Below are 10,000 nucleotides of genomic sequence, written 5' to 3' on the forward strand. Positions count from 1 at the left end.
TCTCTTCCTCTCTCTCTCCTCTCCCTCTCTTCCTCATTCCATCTCCCCTCTCTCTTTCTCCCCTACTGAGGATTTTCAGTTCCAACTTTTTCAGAGAAAAGGGAGGTGTGTGTGTGTGTGTGTGTGTGTAAACAAAGAGTTTGAGCAAAAGAGAAAAGGTGTGTGTGTTTGTGTGTGTGTGCATGCGTGTGTGTGCGTGTTTGTTTCTGTGTGTGTGTTTGTTTCTGTGTGTGTGTTCGTTTCTCTCTGTGTGTGTGTGTGTGTTTCTGTGTGTGTGTGTTTGTGTGTGTGTGTGTGTGTGTGTGTTTCTCTCTGTGTGTGTGTGTTTCTCTGTGTGTGTGTGTGTTTCTCTCTGTGTGTGTGTGTTTCTCTCTGTGTGTGTGTGTTTCTCTCTGTGTGTGTGTTTCTCTGTGTGTGCGTGTGTGTGTGTGTGTGTGTGTATGTGTGTGTGTGTGTGTATATGTGTGTGCGTGTTTGTTTCTGTGTGTGTGTTATATACATACATTTATTATCAAAAAACATGTTCTCCAGCTAAAATATGCAGTATATCTTGAAGTATGTATAATAATACCAGCGTATCAGAAAACCACATAGCAACTGCTGTAAGTAAACATTCACCGCCAGCCTATCAGAGGGATCATACCACTTGTTACCAACGTGTGACTACACAATGACAACGTAGTAGACTAGCTATACTGATGCATTGTCTCTGCAGTGTAAAATTCTGTTAACAACATTATATTCCAAGGCTACCTGTTATTCCCCAGTTCTTCGGTCTTGAGTTCAAAGTTCAAGTAACTGGAAGATCTCACGGTCTCCCTTTAGTATTTGATGTTTGACCGGGGGGGGGGAAATAAATGTCTATGGGTGAAGTGAAAGTAGGTTTAAATTGTTAAAACAGAATAAAAATTACCGGTTAAACATTAAAAAGCTTGGCGGTTAAGTATAAGTATTAGGTTAAGTATAAGTATAGGTTAAGGATAGGCATTAATTACGACTGCTTCAGGTATAAGGTCAAAACAGAAACATTTTAATGAGTGCCAAGCACTGGGATTGAACCAGCGATCCTCGGAGCCGAAGCGCAATACGTGTTCACGTTGCCCCTAGTGGATGGTATTGAAGGCATCTCCTGACGTCCTGGAGACCCGGACAAACTATCTGGTGTGATCTCCTTGGAAGTAACGTACAGTAAATTTAACAAATGGCTCTTTTAGCAAAAACGTTTGACCCCTGAGGTCATAGGTCAGGTTCTCCCAAAAACAAGGGCAGCAATGGAAAGCTGTTCTCTGAAAACAAATTGTTGTGTATTCAAGGTATAAAAAGGCTTGTAAAGTTTTGAAATTCCACTTAAACATTTCAGATTTGATTTGTCCTAATATTTCAGTTAATAACCTCTCTGGGATAGGCGGGACAGTCGCGTCACACTTGGCCAATTGCCAGGGAAAATGCAGAGCGCCAAATTCAAATAAAATGCTATACAAATCAAACTTTCATTAAATCACACATGTAAGATACCAAATTAAAGCTAGACTTATTGTGAATCCAGCCAACATGTCAGATTTCAAAAAGGCTTTTCGGCTTTAAAGCATAAGATGCTATTATCAGATGATAGCACAACAGTAAACAAAGAGAGTAGCATATTTCAACCCTGCAGGCACCACACAAAACACAGAAATAAAATATAAATCATGCCTTACCTTTGACGAGCTTCTGTTGTTGGCACTCCAATATGTCCCATAAACATCACAAATGGTCCTTTTGTTCGATTAATTCCGTCGATATATATCCAAAATGTCCATTTATTTGGCGCGTTTGATCCAGAAAAACACAGCTTCCAACTTGAGCAACGTCACTACAAAATATCTCAAAAGTTACCTGTAAACTTTGCCAAAACATTTCAAACTACTTTTGTAATACAACTTTAGTTATTTTTAAACGTTAATAATCGATCAAATTGTAGACGGGACAATCTGTGTTCAATACAGGAAGACAACAAACTCACGCTACTTTTCTAGTCATTCGCCTTCTAAAAAGTACACTGCTACGTCATCTTGGATGGCGTAGCAGTCAGACGTCTTGTCGTGTCGTGTCCCTTGTATATATCGTTTTTATTTTATTTTTACATATTTTTCTTCGCATATCTTTTAAAACATTTTGCTAAACCTCAACATCTAAATACTCTCCTGCAACCCGCCTCACCCAATGTAGCGTGGATCTGCTTTTTTTCTAAAGTATTTATATTTACTTCGGATCCGGAACCCCTCAACTGAAGCTAGCCAGCTAACTACCAGCTATCAGTCAGCAAACCATTGCTAGCGGTCATCAGCTAACCGGTCATCAGCTAACCTTTAGCTCAGAAAGCTCGCCAGTTCGAACAACGCGACTCTAACCAGAGCATAACGGACCTATTATTTTTATCCCCGGATTCCCACCGCAAACTGAACTTTTTCAGCTGGATCTTCACAACTAGCTAACTAGCTAACCGCAACCCCGGATGATTACTCCTGACTAGCATTTCCATCCACTTAGCTTGAAGCTAGCCCGGCCAGAGCTCCTGTGCTACCACCGAAGCATACTCCTGGGCTACAATATCCGGACCCACGACCGGTCTATCGATGTCACTGCATGAAGAGGCATAAACAGACTCACCCCATCGCGACGTCCCCAAAGGCTAACTTTCTAGCCCTTGCTATCTGCTTGCTTGCTAATTCGGCCTGCTAACTGCTAGCTTGTTTAGCCCCGGTCCGATAACTGCTAGCTTGTTTAGTCCCGGCCGACTAACTGTTAGCTTGTTAGCACAGGCCTGCTAACTGTCTGAATCGCCGCGTCCCCAGCCAGCCCAACCACTAACGGGAATCATATTTACTTTCAATCTATTTTCGATTTTTAATTCGATTATACCTTCCGGTAACCTGCCTCACCCAATGCGATACGGAATCGCTATTAATTTTAATTTTTAGAACACATTCAAGAACCTCCAGAAGCTAACCAGCTACAATCTATTTAGTCATTGTTAGCCACTGCTAGTGGCTTTTACCTTCTGCACAGCCAGCCAGTTTTTTTAACCTGGATAATACTCGCCAGTCTAGCTTCCCTGCCCCATCCACCGCTGCCCCCTGGACACTGATCACTTGGCTACATAGCTGATGCCTGCTGGACTGTCCATTAATCATGGTACTCCATTCTGCTGTTTATGTTTTATCTGTCGGCCCCAGCCGCACTCAGTCTCTGTGTGTAGTTAATCCGACCCTCCCTGCCTAGTCAACGCCATTTTACCTGCTGTTGTTGCGCTAGCTGATTAGCTGTTGTTGTCTCACCTACTGTTTTAGCTAGCTCACCCAATTCAACACCTGTGATTACTGTATGTCTCGCTGTATGTCTCTCTCAAATGTCAATATGCCTTGTATACTGTTGTTCAGGTTAGTTATCATTGTTTTAGTTTACAATGGAGCCCCAAGTTCCACTCTTCATACCCCTGATACCTCCTTTGTCCCACCTCCCACACATGTGGTGACCTCACCCATTACAACCAGCATGTCCAGAGATACAACCTCTCTCATCATCACCCAGTGCCTGGGCTTACCTCCGCTGTACCCGCACCCCACCATACCCCTGTCTGCGCATTATGCCCTGAATATATTCCACCATGCCCAGAAATCTGCTCCTTTTATTCTCTGTCCCCAACGCTCTAGGCGAACAGTTTTGAAAGCCTTTAGCCACACCCTCATACTACTCATCTGTTCCGCGGGTGATGTGGAGGTAAACCCAGGCCCTGCATGTCCCCAGACACCCTCATTTGTTGACTTCTGTGATTAAAAAAGCCTTGGTTTCATGCATGTCAACATCAGAAGCCTCCTCCTAAGTTTGTTTTACTTACTGCTTTAGCACCCTCTGCTAACCCTGATATCCTTGCCGTGTCTGAATCCTGGCTCAGGAAGGCCACCAAAAATTCTGAGATTTCCATACCCAACTATAACATTTTCCGTCAAGATAGAACTGCCAAAGGGGGAGGAGTTGCAGTCTACTGCAGAGATAGCCTGCAAAGTAATGTCATACTTTCCATGTCCATACCCAAACAGTTCGAACTACTAATTTTAAAAATTACTCTCTCCAGAAATAAGTCTTTCACTGTTGCCGCCTGCTACCGACCCCCTCAGCTCCCAGCTGTGCCCTGGACACCATTTGTGAATTGATCGCCCCCATCTAGCTTCAGAGTTTGTTCTGTTAGGTGACCTAAACTGGGGTATGCTTAACACCCTGGTAGTCCTACAATCTAAGCTAGATTCCCTCAATCTCACACAAATCATCAAGGAACCAACCAGGTACAACCCTAAATCTGTAAACAAGGGCACCCTCATAGACTTCATCCTGACCAACTGGCCCTCCAAATACACCTCCGCTGTCTTCAACCAGGATCTCTGCGATCACTGCCTCATTGCCTGTATCCGCTACAGAGCCGCAGTCAAACGACCACCCCTCATCACTGTCAAACGCTCCCTAAAACACTTCTGTGAGCAGGCCTTTCTAATCGACCTGGCCCGGGTATCCTGGAAGGACATTGACCTCATCCCGTCAGTTGAGGATGCCTGGTCATTCTTTAAAAGTAACTTCCTCACCATTTTAGATAAGCATGCTCCGTTCAAAAATGCAGAACTAAGAACAGATACAGCCGTTGGTTCACTCCAGACCTGACTGCCTTCGACCAGCACAAAAACATCCTGTGGCGGACTGCAATAGCATCGAATAGTCCCCGCGATATGCAACTGTTCAGGGAAGTCAGGAACCAATACACGCAGTCAGTCAGGAAAGCTAAGGCCAGCTTCTTCAGGCAGAAGTTTGCATCCTGTAGCTCCAACTCCAAAAGTTCTGGGACACTGTAAAGTCCATGGAGAACAAGAGCACCTCCTCCCAGCTGCCCACTGCACTGAGGCTAGGTAACACGGTCACCACCGATAAATCCATGATTATCGAAAACTTCAACAAGCATTTCTCAACGGCTGGCCATGCCTTCCGCCTGGCTACTCCAACCTCGGCCAACAGCTCCGCCCCCCGCAGCAACTCGCCCAAGCCTCTCCAGGTTCTCCTTTACCCAAATCCAGATAGCATATGTTCTGAAAGAGCTGCAAAACCTGGACAAATCAGCTGGGCTTGACAATCTGGACCCTCTATTTCTGAAACTATCCGCCGCCATTGTCGCAACCCCTATTACCAGCCTGTTCAACCTCTCTTTCATATCGTCTAAGATCCCCAAGGATTGGAAAGCTGCCGCAGTCATCCCCCTCTTCAAAGGGGGAGACACCCTGGACCCAAACTGTTACAGATCTATATCCATCCTGCCCTGCCTATCTAAGGTCTTCGAAAGCCAAGTCAACAAACAGGTCACTGACCATCTCGAATCCCAACGTACCTTCTCCGCTGTGCAATCTGGTTTCCGAGCCGGTCACGGGTGCACCTCAGCCACGCTCAAGGTACTAAACGATATCATAACTGCCATCGATAAAAGACAGTACTGTGCAGCCGTCTTCATCGACCTTGCCAAGGCTTTCGACTCTGTCAATCACCATATTCTTATCGGCAGACTCAGTAGCCTCGATTTTTCTGATGACTGCCGTGCCTGGTTCACCAACTACTTTGCAGACAGAGTTCAGTGTGTCAAATCGGAGGGCATGCTGTCCGGTCCTCTGGCAGTCTCTATGGGGGTGCCACAGGGTTCAATTCTTGGGCAGACTCTTTTCTCTGTATATATCAATGATGTTGCTCTTGCTGCGGGCTATTCCCTGATCCACCTCTACGCAGACGACACTATTCTATATACTTCCGGCCCGTCCTTGGACACTGTGCTATCTAACCTCCAAACGAGCTTCAATGCCATACAACACTCCTTCCGTGGCCTCCAACTGCTCTTAAACGCTAGTAAAACCAAATGCATTCTTTTCAACCGTTCGCTGCCTGCACCCGCACACCTGACTAGCATCACCACCCTGGATGGTTCCGACCTTGAATATGTGGGCATCTATAAGTACCTAGGTGATTGGCTAGACTGTAAACTCTCCTTCCAGACTCATATCAAACATCTCCAATCGAAAATCAAATCTAGAGACGGCTTTCTATTCCGCAACAAAGCCTCCTTCATTCACGCCGCCAAACTTACCCTAGTAAAACTGACTATCCTACCGATCCTCGACTTCGGTGATGTCATCTACAAAATAGCTTCCAACACTCTACTCAGCAAACTGGATGCAGTTTATCACAGTGCCATCCGTTTTGTCACTAAAGCACCTTACAGCACCCACCACTGCGACCTGTATGCTCTAGTCGGCTGGCCCTCGCTACATATTCGTCGCCAGACCCACTGGCTCCAGGTCATCTACAAGTCCATGCTAGGTAAAGTTCCGCCTTATCTCAGTTCACTGGTCACGATGGCAACCCCCACCCGTAGCACGCGCCTCCAGCAGGTGTATCTCACTGATCATCCCTAAAGCCAACACCTCATTTGGCCGCCTTTCGTTCCAGTTTTATGCTGCCTGTGACTGGAACGAATTGCAAAATCGCTGAAGTTGGAGACTTTTATCTCCCTCACCAACTTCAAACATCTGCTATTTGAGCAGCTAACCGATCGCTGCAGCTGTACATAGTCTATCGGTAAATAGCCCACCCATTTTTACCTACCTCATCGCCATACTGTTTTTATTTATTTACTTTTCTGCTCTTTTGCACACCAATATCTCTACATGTACATGACCATCTGATCATTTATCACTCCAGTGTTAATCTGCAAAATTATAATTATTCGCCTACCTCCTCATGCCTTTTGCACACAATGTATATAGACATCTTTTTTCTACTGTGTTATTGACTTGTTAATTGTTTACTCCATGTGTAACTCTGTGTTGTCTGTTCACACTGCTATGCTTTATCTGGGCCAGGTCGCAGTTGCAAAATGAGAACTTGTTCTCAACTAGCCTACCTGGTTAAATAAAAGTGAAAAAAAAAAAAAACTTCAAATGACACACATTCAAAATGGCCGTACTTCTTCATTACACAGTGACCTCAAAAAAAAAATCTGAATGCTTTGTCCTCGGGGTTTTGCCTGCTACATAAGTTCTGTGATACTCACAGACTTTTCTATCCAAATATACTAATAATATGCATATCTTGTATTCTGGGGATGAGCAGCAGAAAGTTGAATTTGGGCACGCTATTTATCCAAAAGTGAAAATGCTGCCCCCTATCCTGAAGAAGTTTTAAACAAATTCTGAATTGCCCCTTTTTTATCGACCCCTACAAAAATTATAATCCACACATTAATTCAACATTTCTGTCGCTGCAAGATTATTTTCCTTTATTTTGTATTTTGGAGGGAGTTTGAGGAGATGGGAGATATTTGTATGGCTTGGAGGGAGTTTGAAGACAGTTGGAAGGCTTGGAGGGAGTTGGAGGAGATAGGAAACAGTTGGAGGGCTTGGAGGGAGTTTGAGGAGATAGGAAATAGTTGGAGGGCTTGGAGGAGTTGGAGGAGATAGGAGCCAGTTGGAGGGCTTGGAGGGAGTCGGAGAGAGGAGAAAGTTGGAGGGAGATGGAGGCGGGAGAGAGCTAGTCCACATTTCAAAGGGCTGTCAGATACGCAGAGAGAACATAACTAATGAAGGGAGGAAGCTGTGTGTGTAAACTCTGGTGCTCAAACACTAGGCATGCCCTGGAGCTGTTGTCAGAGGACAGACTTAGGGTTCACCAGCCACATCATAATTCACACGGGCATAAATGACCTGAGAACACAGCAGGAAAGGGTGGCCACAGCACTCAAGGGAGTGATTGAAAAAGCTTCTTCCACTTTCCCTCAACACACTAGTGGTATTCGCCACCTGATACCGCCAAAAGACATTCACCTAGCCACCATACAGCGTGTGAATGCAAGCATTTCCCGGCACTGTGCCTCAAAACCTAATGTCTACCTGGCCCACCACTCCTCAATACAGACTTGAACAGCCTCTACAACCAGGTCCACCTCTACAAGGCAGCAATTCCAACTTTTGCCAGGACCCTGAAGGACGTCACCCTCAACTGCAGCCCCCAGCACCTCACACAGGAGCAACAGAGCAACGGACACCACACCCAGACCAGCGAAACCCCCTCCCGGACCAGCGAGACCCCCTCCTAGACCAGCGAGACCCCCTCCCAGACCAGCGAGACCCCCTCCCAGACCAGCGAGACCCCCTCCCAGACCTGTATCGAGAAAACCCACACTAAGATGATCTACACTCAGACCCCAGCTTCACCAGCCAAACCCCAACCAGCTGACACCACAGCAAACAAACCCTGGCCACACCCTATATAGGCCACAACCTATATAGCCCCCCCCCCCAGATTAGACCTATGCCCTTCTACCCCCATGCCCCCCGCCCCTGCAGCAAGGACCTCAACATGACAGCTGCACATATGCCCAGGCCATGAGCCGAGCAACAGGCCCAATCCCCACTAATACACCCGCCCCACTAATACACCCGTCCCACTATTACACCCGCCCCACTAATACACCCGCCCCACTAATACACCCGCCCCACTAATACACCCGCCCCACTATTACACCCGCCCCACTAATACACCCGCCCCACCAATACACCCGCCCCACTAATACACCCGCCCCACTATTACACCCGCCCCACTAATACACCCGCCCCACTATTACACCCGCCCCACTAATACACCCGCCCCACTATTACACCCGCCCCACTAATACACCCGTCCCACCAATACACCCGCCCCACTAATACACCAGCCCCAATATTACACCCGCCCCACTAATACACCCACCCCACTATTACACCCGCCCCCACTAATACACCTGCCCCACTAATACACCCGCCCCATCCTGTGACCTAAGAGGTAGTTATCAGATGCTCAACATGCTCTGCTCACACCTACTGTAATGGTCAGGGCCTAAACCACACAAAAACAACACTAGACACTATGGAACACAAAGCTTTTACTATCTCATCCTGGAATATACAAGGTCTGAGGTCATCTGCCGTTGGCCTATAGAGCGGGAGCTCAGACTTCATCAAAGAAATTGGAAATATAGACATTGTTATACTACAACAAACATGGTATAGAGGAGACAGACCCACTGGTTGCCCTCTAAGTTACAGAGAGCTGGTAGTCCCATCCACCAAACTACCAGGTGTGAAACAGGGAAGGGACTCAGGGGGTATGCTAATTTGATATACAGCAGACCTAACTCACTCAATTAAATTAATCAAACAAGAACATTTTACATTTGGCTAGAAATTCAAAAGGAAATGATCTCAACAGGAAACATGTCCTCCTGTGTGCTTCCTATATCCCCCCACTAGAATCCACATACCTTAATGAAGACAGCTTCTCCACTCTGGAGTGGGAAATAAATAATTTCCAGGCCCAGGGATGTGTGCAAGTCTGTGGTGACCTAAATGCCAGAGCTGGACAAGAACCTGACACGCTCAGCACACAGGGGGAAAAACACTTGCCTGGAGGTGACAGCATTCCCTGCTTTATCTTGGTCAGGTCGCAATTGTAAATGAGAACTTGTTCTCAGCTGGCCTACCTGGTTAAATTAAGGTGAAATCATTTTTTTCAATTAAAAATAAATATGCCCCCCTAGGCACAACTATGACAACATAAACAACAAAAATATGTCACAACTCCTGCAACTGTCACACGCTAGGTCTGTACATAGTCAATGGCTTCGAGGAGACTCCTACCTATAGCTCAGGAAAGTAGTGTGGAAACCTAGCAAAAGACAATTAGGCAACAACAAATTCAATCCCTTTTAGACAATTTCCTGGACAAAACGTTTCATTGTCATAGTGAAGGTGTAAACTTAGAAAACCAAAACAGTATATTTCACCTCTCAGCTTCAAATCTAAAAATGTCAAGCAGAAAACCAATGACAAATGGTTTGATGAAGAACGTAAAAACCTATGAAAGAAATTGAGAAACCTATCCAATCAAAAACATAGAGACC

At 45.8% G+C, this 10,000-nt stretch overlaps 1 protein-coding gene across 1 annotated transcript in view; it reads right to left on the bottom strand.

Moving 5' to 3' along the window:
* The window catches only part of LOC135540419 (acid-sensing ion channel 1-like), a 399,782-nt gene that overhangs the window by 81,739 nt on the left and 308,043 nt on the right, over positions 1 to 10,000 (bottom strand). The window lies entirely within an intron of this gene.

The sequence above is a fragment of the Oncorhynchus masou genome, chromosome 5 (genome assembly GCF_036934945.1).
Source record: "Oncorhynchus masou masou isolate Uvic2021 chromosome 5, UVic_Omas_1.1, whole genome shotgun sequence".
Taxonomy (NCBI): Eukaryota; Metazoa; Chordata; class Actinopteri; order Salmoniformes; family Salmonidae; genus Oncorhynchus; species Oncorhynchus masou.